This window comes from Physcomitrium patens, chromosome 4 (assembly GCF_059467195.1).
Source record: "Physcomitrium patens ecotype Gransden chromosome 4, ASM5946719v1, whole genome shotgun sequence".
NCBI lineage: Eukaryota > Viridiplantae > Streptophyta > Bryopsida > Funariales > Funariaceae > Physcomitrium > Physcomitrium patens.
In genome coordinates, this window is record NC_143413.1 from 5,593,406 (window position 1) to 5,614,029 (window position 20,624).

Sequence of the window (20,624 nt, forward strand, 5' to 3'; positions counted from 1 at the left end):
AATACCAAACATTTTTGTATATTTTTTTAGCTATGAAGAATCAATAGACATCAAACTTTGACTATTTAAATGATCACTTGATTGTTGTCATGATGCACTTAATTTAAGTACATCAAAGTAATTTGGAGGATAATTAATTTTATTTATAAGAAGGGAAGAACATAATTTAAATATGTTAATAAATTTAAATAGAATTTAGAATAAGAAATTTTAGATTTTAATGGATTATTTGAGCTTGATGATTTATATTTTAGCATAGATATCTAACTTTATAGTAATTTAAGGCAAACATTGGGAAAAGGTCAAAATAGAGATTTTGAAATCAAGTAGGATTTTTTTTTGTTGTTTTTGAGAAGGGAGATTCAACACTGATTTTGGATTTTCTATGCCACTTCTTGAGTTTTTATCTTTTTGTGTTGATATTTATAAAGAAGCTAGATCTAATTATGAGCTTTCCAACAAGCTATAGGAGACCAGAGATGGAACTATGAAGAAAGAGATTTAAGCAAATTTGTACAAGGGAGTTATTGGAATTTTAAAGCAATAAATTTTAAGATTGGTTTGAGATTTCTTATGTCATTTATTGGATTTTTTTTTATCATTATTCTCAATGAATTAAAATTTTACCTAAATTAAATTAATGATAAGTAAATTATAGATATTTTAATGAAAGGAGGTTTGGATTTGAGAGTAGAATTAGGAATTGGATGCATCTAAGTACAAGAAAGAAATTAATGTATAAATTTTATCTAGTCTTTGAATTATCTTTTATATTTGATTTTATTTGAAATAAAATTATGCCTTCTTATAACCGAATTGTGATTAAAGATTCTTTGTTCTCCTAAAGAAGCACACCCTCTTGACAAAAATTTGGTACTTCCACTATGAGCATTCTTGGGACAATTAAGAATACAAGTGGATCACAATGGAATTATGGAGCTAAGGTGTAAGCTTTGAGCATGAGGAAGAGTTTAAGAATTAAAAGGAGAGAAGTGAGAGAATTTTGATATTAAAAGATAATGGATGATTTTGGAGAGGCTAATGCAAGTGGCATTTGAAGAGCAAGTAACAGCGATTTTTTCTTGGCTTTGAATATGTTCATAGAGAGATAGCAAAAAGTATAATCAAGTGAAAAGAAGATGACTAAAGCATTACAAGGTATGGTCAATAAGCATGGGAGGTTTAATATAAGGAACATCACTAAACTTTTCCAAGTATGTGTAAAAGAGATGGAGGTATATCAAGTCTCAAAGTCTCACTATATTCTTAGTTTTGAATTGACATACATTTATAAAATCAAAAAGAGGGTGAAGAATTTGCATAGAGATAATTTAGAGGCTTAAAGTGACTTTGATGGAAAGTTAAGAGATGAATTTTTTGATGAAGATTTGAATAGAGTCATTAAGAGTCATTTTTTGAATGGATTGAGCAACAACTGGGGAAGTCTATAGCCTCCAACGAGTTGCTTAGAAAGTTTGAGAGAAAATTTTCTCAACTCTCATCTTCAGAGAGACTTTTATTGGATACAAAGAAAACCAAGCACTTCTTCTAAGTTGTAGATAAAGTACTAGGGAATATATTTTTTGACTTCTTGATTAATAAGTCCACTAAAGAAGATTCAACTAATAATTGAAGGTGAATAGAAGCTGCCATACTATTTATGATCTAGCAATGATGGATAAAGATAAGAAGAAAAACTTTGAGGTATGAAGCTCTACTTTTTTATAATGCCAATTATTTCATCAAGTCCAATGATATCTATTCTAATTCAAAAGACATGTAAGATTTTTTTCAAAGACATCTTTGAAAAGTTGGTTAAAGATATGAAAGAATTGAGAGTGAAGATCAATGAATTAAAGAAGAGCCAAATAACTACTTATTCTCTTGCATTAAATGAATCAAAAGAATTTGTTAAGAAGTGCATGTATTGTGATAGTCAAAAGAATGATTGCTCCAATTTTAATGAAGACTTCAAAAACAAAGTTATCTTCTTCAAAGAAGGTAGAGCTAGGCTCACTACTATGAGACAACCTTTGGAACTCAATTTTAGAAGAAGAGATATGAAGAAGCTTATAGAGGACTTTATTGAGAGAATAAATAGATTGCATATAAGAGAGGCCGAGTTTTGACTTATTGAAGAAGAAACTAGAAGCATGATGGCTACTTCAAGACCACCAAGAGAGGTTTTGGTTAGAGGTGCAAAAACTATTAAGATGGCAACAGATTAGAATGATGTAGTTGATGCTATTAGCATCAAAGTTTTTTTAAGCGGTAATAACGATTTGGAGGACTAAGATGCTATTGTAGAAGAAAAGAAAACTAGATCCTCTTAAGAAGATGTAGTAGAGCTCTCCAATAAGAAAAGGTCACTAAAAATTAGGGAGTCTATTCAAAGAAGAAAAGGGCCTTCTTATCAAAAAGCTCAAGCAATGTTTTTATTTCAACCAAGGAACAAAATTGGAGCTCAAGAGAGTTGAGTAAAAGCCAAGGAAAATAATGGCTCAAATAAGCCTATAACTAAAGGTCCTTCCTATAAGCTTTAATTGGACATCAAAAGCTCTATTGATATGAAAGAAATTTTAGAAAAAAAGATTATTGATGCAAAAATTGAGTTCACCTTAAGCAAGGTATTTGACATTGCAAAGAAGGACTTCTATGAGCTTATTATTGATGTCATTAAGAGAAAGAGGCAAATGATAGTAGACGTAGTTATAATAAAGATATTAGATTCCTATTTGATAAAAATAAAAAAAAAAGACCAAAAAATTAGACAAATCTTTTTCCAACTTTGTACACTTGTGTTTGAAAAGATGTCACTTAAAAAGAAAGAGGTAATTACTCAAGGCTATGTTAGAGGCAAAAATCAAGGAAAAACAAGAGGCGGCAAAGAGTAAGAACATAGTATAGATATAAATAAAATAAATATATATAATTATATTTTTTATGGAAGGTTTGAAGATGAGACAATGAGTGCTCAATTTATACATATATTTTGGACTAGGACTACCACAAAGTCTTATGTGAAACTAGAAGACCTCAAAGAGCATACTTTGGTACTTATTGAACATAAATCAAAGGTCAACAATATGTCAAAGAAGATATAAGAGATGGATAAGTAGCCCATTGATATTAACCATGGATGGATGTTGATGGCTGCCAACAATGAGCGAGGTAATTTATATGAGACATATCTAAGAGTTAGGACAAAGATTGGAGATGTGGAGATAGAACAAAAAACTTTTGTATAAAACTCCACTATCATATTGTAAATGCTTATAGTATGTAAAAATTAGGTAAAATATATTTTATATTCATAAGTCTTAATGTGTGTTAGAATGGTTAATAAATTAATTTAAAGGGAATGGATATAAGAAACTTTATTTTTATATTTATTTATTTTTAATATAATATTTAAATTATATTAGATTTAAATGTTTAGTATAGATCTTTAAAAGAAGGTGGAAGCCTAAAGATGAAAATCTAAACTACTAAGAGGCTTATGGAAAGGAATGAAATGAAGGCAAGGTTGGATGAAGGCAAAAGGTAAAGATCTTTATTCCTATTGGTCAAAAGCCATGCCCAATGGACATTCAATAGGTTATCTACAACTATAACAAGGATTTTAGTGACTTCAAAAGAAGCATTTTAGACTTAAAAGTAAGATTTATAAGGTTTAAGATTTAAACTATAATTTGAATATAAATTTTAGAAGATTTGGAGTTAAGGTGATGAAGTTATAGTCGTTTGAAGTTAAGGTATCTTTTCAAGACATATTATTATTTTTTTGAAGATATGAGGAGTTTATGATAGATTTTAGAAATTAAAAAATATAATTACAAGAGTGATTTGAAGATCTACTTCTTTTGTGAAGAAATTTTTATATTCGGAGTTTGTATGAAGAAGTTATAGAACATTGAAAATAGCACATGTAATTCAAAGGCAGTAAGTGAGTTGTTTTGTTGATGGTAATGGTTGGAGTCATATCTTGAATTTTCGGATGAATTTTTAGCTAAAACTTTTCAAAAATAAGTAATATTGAATTAAAAAGCTATATATCAAAATTTTATAGTATTTAAATACTTAATTTGTGAGATATGAAGAAATTTGTACATGGATATATGTAAGTAAGGATTTGAAGCTATTATTAGAAATTTGATAATATTTCAAGATCTATAATGAATTTATAATTGAAATTTGTTGTAATACTTATTAAAAGTACATTAATATTTCATGTAAAATTTGGATTTGTTTGAATGGTCCAATTGTGAGATATGAGCCATTGAAGTTTAGAAAGAATTTATCTTAAGGACATATAAGTTTTTTATAATATTTTTATTACATTTTTCATAATCTTTGGTACTTAAGGCTCATGTATTGATGTGATTACTTCTATAGAGAAAATTTTATATATAGACTTAGTATTTTCTTTACCTAGAGGCTTAATTGAATATTTAATAATAGCCAAAAGCCTAGTACTTTCTTAAAAAAAATTCTCTCTACTATGACACTACTACTTATTTTGTTATTTTAGGGCAATCTTAAATCATGGCTATAAGAATAGAAATCAAGGTTTAAGATGATGGCTCTCACTATACAAGGATTAGAAACTATGATGGAAAAAAATTAGTATAATTTTTCACAATAAGATTGGATCATGAACAAAATAGAGATCAATTGAAAGTAGCTCTTTTGAGGATCAATGAATAGTTTTTGGATTTCTTAAGAGTATCCCTGTAGTATGGAGATAGAAGGATGGAAACAAATCTTTTATCAATACATTTTTCAATGTAAATAGCTTTGAATGTAGATTTTTGGATTTGACAACTTTAGAGGTTTTGAAATTTTAAAAAGTTAAAAATTTAGATTATATATATATCCATTTTAAAAAAATTTAAATGGATTGAGTGTGATTTCAAGTGGTGAGTACATTTTAAGAATTATTAAAGAAGAAGGATTTAAAGATGATTATATAAAGGTTTTAAAAGAATTGAATTTGCATATAGATAGAGGTGGAACTAATGTTATTGTAGAGCTTCACTCAAGTCAAATATATGAGGAGATTTTAGAGTTTTTAGGAAGCTTGGAATAGTTGATAGTCATGTGATATTGTAAAAAGCTATAGTGCAGACTAAGTATAAAATCGTAGCCAACAAGATAAAATCTATGAAAACTCAATTGCTTCAAGATACCAAAGAGAATATCAAACAAGCTACTAAGGAGCCAAAATTAAGAGAGTCAAGAAAGATTCGTCACAAGTTTACTAAAGAGTCTTTGGATAAGTTGTAGATTATATGAGATGATTTTTTGACCAAGATAGAAAGAAAGAAGTTTCTAGAGATGTTCTTCAAACATGATAAGGCTTTTGCCTTTGTACTTGAAGAAATTTGTTATGTAGATCCTAGAATAGTAGTATCTAAAGTTATTTTTATCATTCTACATGTGCCTTGGGACTTGAAACCTATTCCAATGTTGAAGGCTTTGCTTTCCAAATTGATAGATTTATTAAAAAAAAAGGTAAAGATAGGCATCTTTGAATCATTTATTATACCTTATTCTAATCAATGGTTCACTATGTTAAAGAATTTTTTAGCACTTAGGTTCATTGAAGACATGCAACTAACCAACAACATGACTATTAGGAATATGGAATCTAGACTAATAATAGATGAAGTAGCAGTGTTGTATTTTATGAAGCCTTACTTCAAAAAGCATCGAGTACCTAGCTATAAAAGATAGAAGGAGTATTTCAACAATAAGATTTTAGTTCTAATAGAATCTTAAATAATTCCAATTAAACCTTAATAATACTAATCAAGTTTTAATCAATTCAAAGAAACTTTAAAGAAATTATAAAAGAAGCATGACAAAATCTTAAAGAGATTCAAATAAAATATTAAAATATAATCTTAAATATATCTTAAATAAAATCCAACCAAATATTATTTTAATCCTAGTTAAAATCCAAATAGTTCTTAATTAAATCTTAAATCAAATCCTAACTGAATTCTAAATAAATCCTAAATCCTAACCAATTCTTAAATCCTAAACCACACTTTAATCAAATTAACCTAATCCAAAGGTAGTTTAGCACCTCAATATCTATCAATTATATTATTTATCTTGCTTAAGATTTTATACACCTTTCAATAACTAAGTTAACAACAAGCATACAAATTTTGAAGAAAATTGAACTTACCAAATAGAAGATTAATCCTAAATTCTACTTGAGTATTTACCAGCCTCCCACTCTAATCTAAATGTTGAACTTCCAATACCAATATTTCCTTCTTGAACTATTAAATTGCTTCCAAAATATACTTAAACTGTGGAATATTAAGTCTAGTTTCTATATAAAAAAATTTCACTTCACTCTAATTGACAGATTGCTAAAAATCTTAAGAATATTCACTAACCCTCAAATTCTAATTTTTGAGACTTCAATCCATAAAAACCTATATACATTTTAATCTAACTATTTGATTTACCTCAAAATCTTTACACACACTAATAACTAAAATACCAACATACTATTCAAAATTCATTTGTATACACACCACAAAACTCAAAAAATCCTCAATTTTATAAATATAATTTTATTTTTCAAAATCTAATCCAACCAAGAACATCACTAACTTTAAAAATCTCCCAAAAACTAAATATTAACTTGATTGATATAAAACCAATACTCAAAAATATCTTTACTAGTTTGCTTTCAAATCTTATTCTTTGATCTACCAAAGAACCTTGGAATCACCATAGGTACATAGTTTTGTACCTTAGGATCTGATTTTGATCCAAGTTGACAACTGGTCCTCTTTGGGTATCAATATTTGATAATTTGATGTAAATTTTCTTGAACCTATTGATAATTCTCTTTTAAACATGTCTATATTAATTACTTATCTTATTTATTTTGATTTGAGGTATTTACGTCCCTATAAAGTAAATAAAAGCTCCTTCTATAAAAAAAAGCATTAAGACTAAATCTTTTATTATCTTCCTATCATTTATCTTTATTTTTCTACTACATCTTCTTACTAGGCTCTTTTATAATAAGATTTGAATTTTTATTTTTCACCATATAATTATATTATTATATAACAGCAAAAGCTTTTGTAGAGCATGTCATTTACTCTAGTAGGAATTTATACTCGGATTATGATTAATTTCAATTAGCAGAGGAGAGTAGGGACCTAACCACTATAAAGATTCTTTTGGATTTAGTATGTATGTGTACCTTGTCGTAAGGTATAACTAATTTTGTAGCTCATATGCAAAATGCAATGAACCAAACTTTAAGAAAGTTTATACCAAAAAAGCCTATACCTTTTTTTGAATGATTTTTCAATAAAAAGTTGCAAAGATGAAGCTAAGGATTTGACCTTGGAAGAAGATAGATGTTGTACATTTATAAATGAACATATTGAAGTATATAGTATATTTTGAAAAGAATTAAGAAAATAAATCTCCTTTTATTCTTTAAAAAGTCTACATTTGGATTTTTAAAAATTATAATTTTTGAACATTTATGCAAAAGCTATAGAAAAAAATCAAACTTGGATAAAGTAGACCACCAAGGTAAGAAGATTTTTAAATGCTTGTATATTTTATTATATATGGATTTCTCATTATGCTCATATTACAAAGCCTTTGTATTGTTTATTGAGAAAAGAAAAAATATTTGTATGGAATGAAGAGCAAGAATTGGCAATGGATGGATTGAAGGTGGTTTTAAAATCACCACCAATATTAAAACAAGTAGATTATAATTATGAAAGACTCGTGATAGAAATAATTGACATAAGTTCTATAGCTATTGAGTGGACTATTAGACAAGATGATAAGGAGAGTAACTCGTTTGTAATTAAATTTGAAGCAAGGATTTTTACTAAGAAGTAAAGAGCTTATCTATAAGTAAAAAAAAGCCTTGGAGTGCACTTACCACATTGAAGGCTGAAAAAAATTACTTGATAGGTATTCATGTAGTATTAGAGGCCGATTCTTTGTCGTTACTTGGTATGGTTTCAAATTGTAATACCTAGATATTGCTATACTTAGATGGATTGATTACATTAAGTTTTTAAATCCTATTTTAGTGTACGTCATAGGCAAAAAAACTTAGTAAAAAATATATTGTTTAGAGCTAGGTAATCAAGAAAGAAAGAATCTCTTATTCAAGAAGAAGATGGAAACTTTTTCCAATGCTTTGTATTTGCTACAAATAGAAGAAATCAAGGTGATGAGAATATATCCATCAAAATTAATTTGTACAAAGGGATGTTGAGAGACATTTGCTTATATTTTAGTATAATGAAAAGGCAAAAGGATTGGTTGAATAAGACCTTTAAAGATATTAGGCACCAATCCTACAACTATCTTTTATATGATGGATTCTTCTAAAAAAAGCAAAGAAGAGAAATGATATGCTATTGATATTAGTAGATGATTTGAAAACCAAATACAAGGTATTAGATGAATTTTATAATACATTGTAGACTAAGTATAGAGGAGTTTGGACTATCTACACCAAAATCAATCAATCAATCAATCAATCAATCAATCAATCAATCTTTGGTCAAGGTATATAGGGATCAAGTAAGGTTGTGACTAAGGCTTTTGCTATTTGCTTTATTGGCATATAGGACTACTCATAGCATAGTTGCTATCAATATACCAATCAAATTGATATTGGGACAAAAGTCCTTAATGCCTACAGAGGAATCTATTCTTTCTTGGTTGTTTTTGTCTTGAAAAGATAGCATTGACAAGGAGAGATTATTGGAACTTTGAATTCACCAACTAGAAAGTTTGTCCAAAAATCATCAAGTTCCTATAGAGAAGCTTAAATCAACAAGATTGAACAACAAAGAGAGGTTTAATAAAACTCATCAATTAAGACCTAAGAAAATTAAAGTAAGTGATTGGATTTTGATTTATGATAGTAGTTTGATGTACCAACATTCTACTCTTTATAAGTTTATATGGTGTTAATTTAGACCCTACGTGGTAGTTGAAATGCATAATAATACAACTTATTCTCTTAGAGAGTTAGATGGGATATTATTTAAGACTAAAATTACAAGAAAGTAAATTAAGGTCTTTAAGTGGCAAAATAAGATGAATTGTATTGAAGATTTAGAGGCTTTTGAGCCTCAATATTTTGATCAATAGTTCAAAAGTGATACAAATCACAATGACTCTGATTTTAGTGTTGGTTGTATAGTGGTCTAATTCTTTGGCACATATCAAAGTATTTATAGGTTTGAAGGAGATAAATATCATAATATAATTAATTTAATTATATCAAAGTTATTTGAAAGATAATTAATTTTACTTATAGGAAGAAAGGAATATAATGCTAATATATTTATATGTTTGAATAGAATTTAGAATAAAAGGTTGTAAACTTGAATAGATTATTTGAGCTTGAAGGTATTATCTTTTAGGATAGATATCTGACTCTATAGTAATTCAAGGTAGATATTGAAAGAAGGTTGAGGCAAAGGTTTTGGAATCAAATAAGATTTTTTTTATTTTTTATTTTTTTAAGAGAGAGGAGAAGAAGAGAGATTCAACACAAGTTTGGATTTTTCTATGCCATTTTTTACATTTTTATCTTTTTTATTCATACTTGAAAAAAAACTAGATCTAATTTTAAGCTTTGCAACAAGTTATAGCATGCAAGAAATGAAGTTGTGAGGAAGGAGATCCAAGCAAATTTGTAAGAAAGAGGTGTTGGAATTTTTGGGAGGGGAGATTCAACACTGATTTGGATTTTTCTATACTACTTCTTTTATTTTTATTTTTTATATTAATATTTAGAAAGAAGATAGATTTAATTGTGAGCTTTCCAATAAGCTATAGCATACAAAAAATAGAACTATGATGAAGGAGATTTAAATAAGTTTATGAAATGAAGTTGCTAGAATTTTAAGCAAAAAATTTCAAGATTGGTTTAGAATTTCCTATGCCATTTATTGTATCTTCTTCTTTTTATATTCTCAATGAGCTAAAATTTTGTCTATATTAAATTAGTAATAAATAAATTATAGATATTTTAATCAAAGAGAGTTTAGATTTGAAATTAAAATTAGGAGTTGAAATCATTCAAGTACAAGAAAGAAATTAATCTATAAATTATACAAAGCCTTTGAACTTTCTTTTATATTTGATTTTATTTGAAACAATATTGTGCCTTCTTGTAATCTACTTGTAATTAAGTATCCTATGTTTTCTTGAAAAGACTTATCTTTTTGATATCGCAATGACTCCATTGATAACTATACCACATTCTACTTTCTTTCCATCAGCATTGTAAATAATATGCTTAAATATCCTTGACTCCTTATCAACTCTTCTACCTTTTCCTTCATTAGTAGGCTCTACTTTAAAAACAATCACATCCGCAAAATTGGCAGTAGTTCTTTTACCTACCTTCTATTATACATGATTTAGTTAATACATATAATTCAGCTAACACATATAGTTCAACTTAAAGAACTAAAATGATTGAAATATAATTCAAAAGAAACAAATAAGTCAAAACAACTCATCTTCTTCAATACTTTTAGTTTTCAAACTTGCAAATAATGCAAAAAGTCAAGAATTACTTTGGTATTGAATTTCACTTCCTCTCAATTAAGCTTCTCTTTTCTTTCATTAAGAAGTAGTAATATGATTTCAAATGCATCTTTTCAATGCACATATATATTTTTTTTTCTTGTATCTACACTAAAAAGATACCATTGAAGTAGTTTTCAATTCAAATAATGTTTTTTTTTACAAATAGATCAATATGGATTACACAACATCTAAAATGAACATAATTTGTAAAAAATTATTTTCTATAAATGGCTTTGTTTTTTCTACAATTAAAGAAAATTGGGACTAAATTATAATTTTAATTTACACTAAAGCAGACTTCTATTTTTTTCTTAGTAGAATTAAAGGTATATATTTTTTTATAATATAAATTTTTTTTGACTTTGTTAAATTTTTTATCTAATTGATTAAATTAATAGATATAAATCAACAGTTCAAAATAAATAATAAGCATAAAAGACTCAACATGTTGTAAAAAAACTTGACATGTACAATTTTTGCTCAAATATATCTAATATTGCTTGCCAATATATATCACTTCAAATAAAATTATTTATTGAATCATTTAAGAAGAAAAAAAATACTTCTAACTATGATTATATCTAAAAATCTTGTGCATCGACCTTGAAGATTTGATGATGTTTTTGTTACTAAAGTTGTAAAAATATAAACCACAACTTGTCTCCGTTAAGCATTCTTGAGCATTCTTTGTAATTGACAATTTTAAAGAATCAAAAAAAGTGAAGACATTCACTCTGTAATACAAAGCTTGGTAGCATGAAGATCAATAGAAGTTCATAAAAATTAATGCAACTGCAACAGGCTGCAAAATGGTTGAGCTATAAAAATACAAACAAAGCTAGCTTTAAAATTGAATGGAGCTTATAAAAAAAACAAATGGCTTTCACTAGTATCTATGATGGAATCACACTTTATCTTATGACCTATGAACTATAAAACAATCTAATGAAACAACTTGATAAATTATAAAATAACTTGTAAACTCCTAAAAAAGTAAATTTTTTTGATAAAAATAAAGATTGATCCATACAAATATTAAGAACTACTACTTATCTACCTTAATCATTCTTAATATATAAATATAAGAAAATATTAAAATGATCCATTATTGTTATATGGCGTGATTTATAATTTGAAAATATATTAAATATCTAGCTGTAGAGAGTTTAGTTTTAACTTATTGGCTAGGCTCTAATAAGTGATTTATTCCACCTTTAAAGTTCTATGCAAAGTCTTGGCTTCCAAAACCTCTTCTTTTTATATAAAATACCCAAATTATAGTAAAATCCCTCAAAACATATTTTTTTCATAAAAGATTTCTTCTTTCCAAATTTTAGAAATTCATATCTCTCGATCCAACCATTTATTTTCTTTCAAACTTTTAAATAGTAAAGCACTTATACTTAAGATTTATTCTAAAAAAATAAGTTATAAATTCACTATCAATCTTTTGGCATCTTAGAAATCTTAGCAAGAGCTTTGAATCCTAATCAACAAGCAACCAAGTATTATTTTCTTTATATCTTAAAAATCCAAAATTCAAATATCACAAAATTTATACATAAAGTTTAAAAATATGATTATATATATTTTTAGAAATTTTGAGCCAAAATATTTTCAAATTGCTCAAGATATAGCTCAAAATACAACCACTAGTGAATTAAGTCACTTACTACCCTTAGATTTGAAGTGTTAACTTCAACTTCTAATATTTTCTTTATTCCAACTTAAAATTCATCAAATAGTATGCAAAAAGTATAGCTAAAAATGTGCTCTCTTCAATTTCAATTTCCAATTCTTTATTACTTTTTATATGCATGCATTATATTCGAAAGGGTGATAGTAGATACAAAATCAACACTTTTGTTTTGAGCGCCTATATCTCTTTCATATAAACTTCAAATTATACAAAATTTATACCAAAACCATAGCCAAAACTCTAAACTTGCTGATTTTAACCTCCAAAGTTCAAATCATTTCAAAAGAATAACCCTAATTCTTAACAAGGCCTCAAGTAGCCTCCTTGAAGCCCATTTGGTATGCTTGTTTGCTAATAACAATAGAGCTTTTCATCATCCATTTCCATTCATTTCTATGGATGCCTTGACTACTCTTTTTACTACCAAAATCTCTTTCCAATCCTTTTCTTTATAAGATTTATATAATATATGTCCTAAATACTAAATAAAAGAAACAAAATAAGATTTCAAGAGTCATCAATGTCTTCTAAAGGTGGCTCTAAATATATAAAAAGTATTATCAATATAAATTTAACCTCAAAAATAGCCCCTTTAAACAACCACTTCAAAGTAGTAATTTAACCATATTTTGTGACCAACTAAAATTTAATAATGTGGCTCTTACTACATTATATAATAAATTGTACATTAAATATTATGTGGATTATTTTCACATAGTAGTCGAACCACAACACAATACTATTTTACTAAATTGACCCACCCTATTCTAACCATTATGACCTTCGTCCCAACCCCCTCATTTCTATCTCCCACTCCCTTTGTTCTCATCTCCACTCCTACAATTACAACACCACTCCCTTTGTTCCCAGTTCTCATCCCAACCTCCCTCGTTCTCAACCCCCGCTCCCTCCGTTCCCTGCTTTCATCGCCCCTCCTTCCTTCTTGGTGAAGCCGTCCCCGCTCTTTCCATGTCGAGATTGGAGGTCGCTGTGATGCCCATGCACCTCGCCAATCCGCCTTGTTCTTTGGGGTTTGTTTATGGTACCCTGAAGCAGGGATTTTCTAATCACTGGTTAATCGAGGATGCAGTTGGGGAGGGTCACGCCCAGTTCATCGGCGTTGGGAAGACGAAACAACAGTATCCACTTGTCTGAGGTCCGTTTCAAGTCCCGTTCCTGCTTAACATCCCTTCGTCAGGACTTCAAGTGAAGGGTGAGCTGTATGCGGTAAGAAATTCTAGAATCGTTGCATCTCATATTTGTAATGCCAAAATTTGAGACACTTTATTTCTAATTTCGTACAAATGCGGTTGGTTCTGCCGTCCATGTCTCATAGAACTTGTCGGTAACTTTTCAGGTTGATCAAACTGCTCTGGAGTTGCTGGATGAGCTAGAAGGTGTGTCGAAGGGGCATTATGAGCGCTGACCTCTTGTCTTGACGAACTTACAATCTCTAGACCATGATTGCTAACCGAATTCTAAAATTTTGGCAGAAGCATACTTTGCCCACTTATCACTGCAACGCGGTCTCTCTAGTGTGCCTCATATCGAGGCATACTCAAAGAGAGAAATGGCTACCTAGGTCTATAGAAAGGACCGGCCTAAGGATTGCACGTTCTTGGAGCACTTCAATAATTGGATTGACTCCCATGGGCCTCTGTTTTACATTCGCGTGTGAGCATAGTGTATCCATAGCTTTTATTAGAATCAAGACTCAATTTTGAACGTAGTTGATCTGATTCTATTTTGGTCAGTTCAGAGCAAATCCAACAGTGCATATCTCGAAGACAGTTGTTCCCTCTCTCTCTCTCTCTCTCTCTCTATGTATATATATATATATATATATATAGATATATATATATATATATATATATATATATTAAGTTCTTACATTGCCAAACTTACAGTCCAAAGTGTTGAAGCAACAGATCCACTGTGCAACCTCCGCTGCTGTAGCTTCCGAAGGTAACAACATTGCGAAACTAGGACGAGGCGTGTTGGTTCTGAGCCGGTCTGGTGAATCCTTTTCAAACTGGAGCTACTCATCTAACGTTGGTCAATTTTGAAGGTCAAGCGAGATAAGCCTCAATAGAATGAGTAGGACTGTTGAAATAGCAAACCATAGAAAAGCATCCATCGGCATAAATTTTGACCAGAGTGAAGGAAATTGAGAGGTTGCAGTGGTGTTGTAAGTCTCAAGTGTTGGCGACATTTGTTACTCGGAAGTTCAGAGAATGTACACCTTTTTGTATTATGCAGCATAATACAAACCAATGACAAATAATAAGAGCCTGAAATCTTTCAAGAAATCATTTGTCACTGTGATATGCAATTAATTCAATGCGTTGGTCCATTTTAATGTTTCTTCACTGTTGTGACTGGCAGTATAGACCTTGCACCAAAATGTTAAATTCGAATTCGATGTAGGATGGTCACTTACCTACAACGGAGGATTGTGTGGGAGCTCTGTAGGTACTATCCTAGACCAATTAAGCCAAAAAACCACCCATTGTCCTGAATCTCTCGATGATCTCTTGATTTTAAGACCGCAACCGTATCGGACCAGCCCTCCTTCCCGAGGTGCTGGTACCTGGAAAATCTGCACACAGCTATCTCAAGCCACTAACTGTAAACATCTTCTTTTGCATTAGGGTGGATAATCTCCAGTATGGCAATGTAGTCTATGTGTCGTATGTTTGGTTTCTCAGACAAGTGAAGATTCCTGTTTCTTGAATTACTAGAAAACTCATGTGAGTTGAAATTATATCACCTTTATCGTTATCTCCCAACCACATCCAGCATATTGATGTGTGCATTCTGTGTGCGGTAAAATCTAAGAATTGGAGACGGCTTCACCATGGATATTGGTCTTCTAATATTTCCTCCTCCTCCTTGTAGAATTGGAGACGGCTTCACCATGGATATTGGTCTTCTAATATTTCCTCCTCCTCCTTGTAGAATTGGAGACGGCTTCACCATGGATATTGGTCTTCTAATATTTCCTCCTCCTCCTTGTAGAATTGGAGACGGCTTTACCATGGATATTGGTCTTCTAATATTTCATACTCCTCCTCCTACAGATGATATGGAGCATGACCATCACAACCACATCCAACTATTGGTATAGACAATGGATAAGCATCAATCCATAATAATGAAACATATGATTGTTTATGTGATGCATCAACAAGGACCAAAAAATAACAATATGGTCTAGATATTAGATTAATAGGACCACAAATATCACCATGCAACCTTTCAAGCATTAGTGGTAATTCTTATGGAAGTTTTCAAATTGAAGGTGGAGCAATCATCTTACTTTGCAACCATGTATGCCATAATTCCATAGAATTTGCATTTGTAGGTCTTAAATTATGCCTAGTTATACATGGAGTTATCTTCTAAAATAATATAGATTTTAGATGTTCCAATCATCTACGCCAAAGAAAAACATAACTTTCTATCATAGATGATGCAAAATTAAATATATTAGAAGGCCGAATTGCAATCCGACATGAAAAATTTGTTATAGCAAATTCTTTCTTTGTAATTTTATGATTTTATTTAAGAACCAAAACCTTCCGCCTATTTAGAATTTTAATTGAGAGGTGATAACCATTGGCATACACATCTTGGTAGTTCATCAAACTCTGAGATACTGAAGTTGCAAACATTAGATGTTTAAATTTTATGATAGAGCCTGCAAGTAATTTTACCATCAATATTCCTTCTTGGAAATGAAATGCATTCATTCTAGCCATAGTCATCAAATTTTTAGTTTGTCAAGTTGAAGATTTTTTAATAAAAAATTGTTTATCCCGTAGAATAATATATATTATTGTAGAATCAATGAATGCATTATTTAATTCATTATTAGAGGTTTTATCATTCATATAAGCCTCTAAATCATCAAGACCAATTAAATCTATAGACGCATCAATGGTATGAATTTCACAAGCCTCAACTTGTAATTTCTTATTTTTTTGGAATATTTTAACAAAGTATTTAGAAGTATGGCATGCATGTAGCAAATATCCAATCATTTCATATTTATAGCAAGAATGCATCTCTGATTTTTTTTCTACTATAATTAATTGTAGAATATTTATTCTTTCTATATAGGTGAAAATAGTGACTAACTTAGTGCTTATGAGCATTTTTTTCAAGTTTGTATAATGATTTCTTAGACTTTGGGATATTAAGTCCATGAGATTTTGACATTGTGGTTCCAATAGGACAAGCTTTTGTATTATACAAGAGTAGCTTATTTTATTTCACCACAAGAAGTAGATAGGACATGCAATCAGGATGACTTTGAAATTTCATATTTCTATGTTATTGTGCAAGAACACAAAATGTAGAGAGAGTTTTCTCAATTATTTCTTCTTAAGAGATGTTTTATCTATATAACTATAGTTGTGAGATAATACAATATATTTCATTATTGAAAGTATTTAAATTTAGAAATCTAAGACATGTAAATGTGTCCAATCATGATCTGCACGTAGAAGAAAAATGGTCTTTTGATGATCAAACCTAGATTTAAGATTCTCCTAGAGCTTGGTTGGATCTTCTAATTCTAAATATTCATGTTGTAATACAAATATAAGATGTTGACAAAGGAGAAGAAGTACTTTCTAATAGATAGCAATAGAAATTGAACTACTTACAATAAAAAATTCTTCAAACATAATTGCATCTGATTATTGTTTTGTAAATAAATTTGTTTTTGCTATTTTTACCTATAATAAATAAGTATTTATATCAGTAATTAATGGTAGAAATAGAAGAGCTTGAAAATATTGGGATGCATTAGTGATAGTTGGAAACATAGTAGAGGCAATTGAGGATGTTAGAGCACTCATTATAAATAAATCCATAAATAAAAATTCAAATTCAAGTAAAAAAGATTGAGTAAAATATTCCTTAAAATATAAAGCCAAATACAATGATAAAGTTGAAACTTAAAATCAAAAAATTTATTTTTTTTTCACAAAAATAAGGATTTGTGATGGACTATAGTAGGACATAACAGTCGGTGGTAGTTGGCAACAAGCAACGGCAGGGTGCATTGTTGTAATACGTGTAGTCTTGCTTAAGAATGCTCTAGGCACCTGGCTATGGAAGGTAGAATGGAAATTGCTACAAAAAAATCCTAATTCTAATAGAATACTATCAATGCTAAACAAGCTTTAATCAAATTCAAAGAAACCTCAAAGAAATTACAAAGAAACAATAAAAAATCTTAAAGAAATATTAAAATGATTACAAATATATCTCAAATACATCACAATTCAATCTTATTTTAATCCAAGTTGAAATCCTATTGGACTTCATTGAAACTTTAGGCCAAAAACTAATTATATCTTAAATCCTAAACAAACTCAAATAAAATCCTAAATTCTAAATCAAATCCTAACCAAATCCTAAATTCTAAATCAACTCTTAAATAAATCCTAATCTTAAATCAAACCCTAAATAAATCTTAAATCTTAAACCAAATCCTAATCAAATCCTAATCCTAAATCAAACCTTAACCAAATCCTAACCCTAAATGATTGCAAGAAATCTTAAAAACCCTCACTAGATCTAAAATTCTACTTTTTAAGACCTTCACCCACTTAAACCTCAATAATCCTCAATTCAACCATTAGATTAAGGTAAGATTCACAATACATATTAAGCACAAGTATGAACATTAACCTACAAAACTTTATTTGTAGATTTATTTTAAAACTCTTGAAATTGCCCAAAATGTCAATCCTATTTTATTTCACAAAACCCAAGTCATCCGAAAACAAACTTGACTTTGTAAAGCTCTTACAAAGTCATTACAAATCTAAATTATTCAAAACCAATGCTCATAAAAATCTTATCTAGTCTGCTATCAAATCCCACTCTTTGATTTGCAAAAGAATCCTAGAATCGTCGTTGAGACTTGGTTTTGTGCCTTAGGGTCTGATTTCGACCCTAGTTCATAACCGGCCCTCTTCCAGTATCAATATCTAATTTTTCTAAGTAAATTTTGCTAGAATTTACTCTTAACTTCCTTCTAAAGATGTTTGTATCATTTATTTTTTCAATCTACTTTTTTTTGCCTTATTTATGGTCCTACAAAGTAAGTAGAAGTCACCTTTCTAAAAAGGCAGTATTAGTACCTTTTAGTTTTATTATCCTTTTGACCATTAACTATATTTCTAAGATAATTTGCTCTAATACTTTGAACTAAGATCTCCTACACTATAATACTTTCCATACTCTTTTACCTATTAGTCATGTTATATCACGACAACGTCAATCAGCGATAGTTGGTAACAGTCGACAATACAATAGTAACAACAACAACAACAATATAAGATGATAACAACAACAACAACAACAACAACAACAATATAGGGCAAGAACAAAAATAATAGCAACATTGGATAGCAATAGTACTAGAAACATAAGAAGAAAAAATGAAGGATAAAGTGCACATAATTTTTTAAGAACAAAGACTAGATCATAAGAGCAATCGTGCTAATAATGTGTTGAGAATGTTTTAGAGAAAGAGAGACAAGAGTAGTTGGAGGTAATATGTAGACATATATAAACACACACACAAACAAGAAGTGAGTTTATTGATAGGATTATATATCTCATAGAAAGAGAAGGGAGAAAAAAATAGTTTTTCCTTGTTACATTCAAAATACTATAGCTACAATAAATAGTATGGAAAGCGCCAATGTCAAGAATATGAATCTTGAAGAAAAAAATCCTCAATATACTCTTGTGTCACTAAAAGGAAGTAGAATGTCACTCAAAGATGTTATAATATTGAACTAGAATAGCTATTGCGAAAAACAAGAAGACTAAAAGGTCCTGAAACAAGACTAAAGATTAAAAAGGTGTTGACAAGAATGAAGAAGGCTTTATTCTTACCTCCATATATACTCTCTAATTAGGAGCTATGTAGTGATATTCTATAAGACCTCCAACATGTGTTGACTTTGCTAGCCACATATCTTAACTTGTAAGATAAGTTATTTATGTATGTGCCACATAGTTAGCTTGTTTCACAAGCTATTACATGGAGTTAACTTATTCCATAAGCTACCAACATGTAATTAATTTGTTAGTCAAGTTTTTAATATATAAAAATATCTAAAGTCAAAATCTTATCTATAAAGCTTCTAAAAAGCTTCTCTAGAAGACTTTGTGAAATTAATTTATATTTATTTATTTCTACCTAATCATATAAGTAACTATTGGAAGAAATGTATATGTATGTGACATTATCCCTCCTTCTAGGAACAAATTCTATGAGGAGCGGTCATCATCTTTCATAGATCTTGCAATTCTTCATCTTGATTTTGATAGATGTCATCAATGAAAGGTCTCAACCTTCTTTGGTGCATTTATAAGATTCTTTGCTGCCTTCTATGTATATTTATTAATATCATATCTGCATCAATGAATAAGATATTTTAATCTATTTTGGCACTGCCTTAAACTCAGATTTCTTCCACTTCAAACTCTTCATCATTATCCACTTTTATAAGAAGAGAAGGTATTTGTCTTCTTTCTAAAATATTCACTATCTTATATGGCTCAAAAAAATATATATGAAACACATGGTAGATCTTCATAGACTCTGATAGATATAATCAATATGCAACAAGATTGATTTGTTCACAAATAGAAAAAACTCTCAACCTATAATAGTCCAACTTATCACAAAGACGAGTAGTCTTCATATTACAATGAAGTATTCATACCTTGTCATCCGCATTGAATTATAGTTGCTCCTTGTCATAGGCATCCATGTTGGTCTCTTATTATTCTTAAGCTTCCTTTAATTAAGTCTTTATTGTTACATGTAGCTCTGATAAGTAATTTGCTAAATCTTTTGCCAAAAGATTATTAACATTTGAAAAGTAAAAAGTATCAAGTCATAGATGATAACCATAATTGGCAAAGAAAGATATTTATTGAATAGAAGAAAGTACCAAATTATTGTATGCAAACTCAACCAATGACAAAAGAGTTGTTCAATCATCTTGATGATAGTTGATGGTGTACGTCAAATATTCCTCTAGAACTTGATTCATCCATTTTGTTTGCCTATCACTTTGAGGATGAAAAGCTTAAAAAGGATTTATATCCACTTTTGCAAACTTGAATAGGATTTTCTAAAATTTTGATACAAATTGAATCTCTCTATTTGATATAATATCCTCTAGTAATCTATGATAGCAATAGATATTGTTAATAAAAAGCTTAGCTATTTTTTTACTTGAAATAGATTTTATACATGGTACAA

The 20,624-nt window shown here is 29.2% G+C and overlaps 1 pseudogene across 1 annotated transcript; it reads left to right on the forward strand.

Moving 5' to 3' along the window:
* The first annotated feature begins 13,178 nt into the window (after positions 1–13,178).
* Positions 13,179–13,793, forward strand: LOC112281144 (putative gamma-glutamylcyclotransferase At3g02910; annotated as a pseudogene). Its single transcript, XR_016502762.1, has 2 exons — positions 13,179–13,549; positions 13,680–13,793. The product of XR_016502762.1 is annotated as a putative gamma-glutamylcyclotransferase At3g02910 (transcript).
* The last annotated feature ends 6,831 nt before the right edge of the window (positions 13,794–20,624 follow it).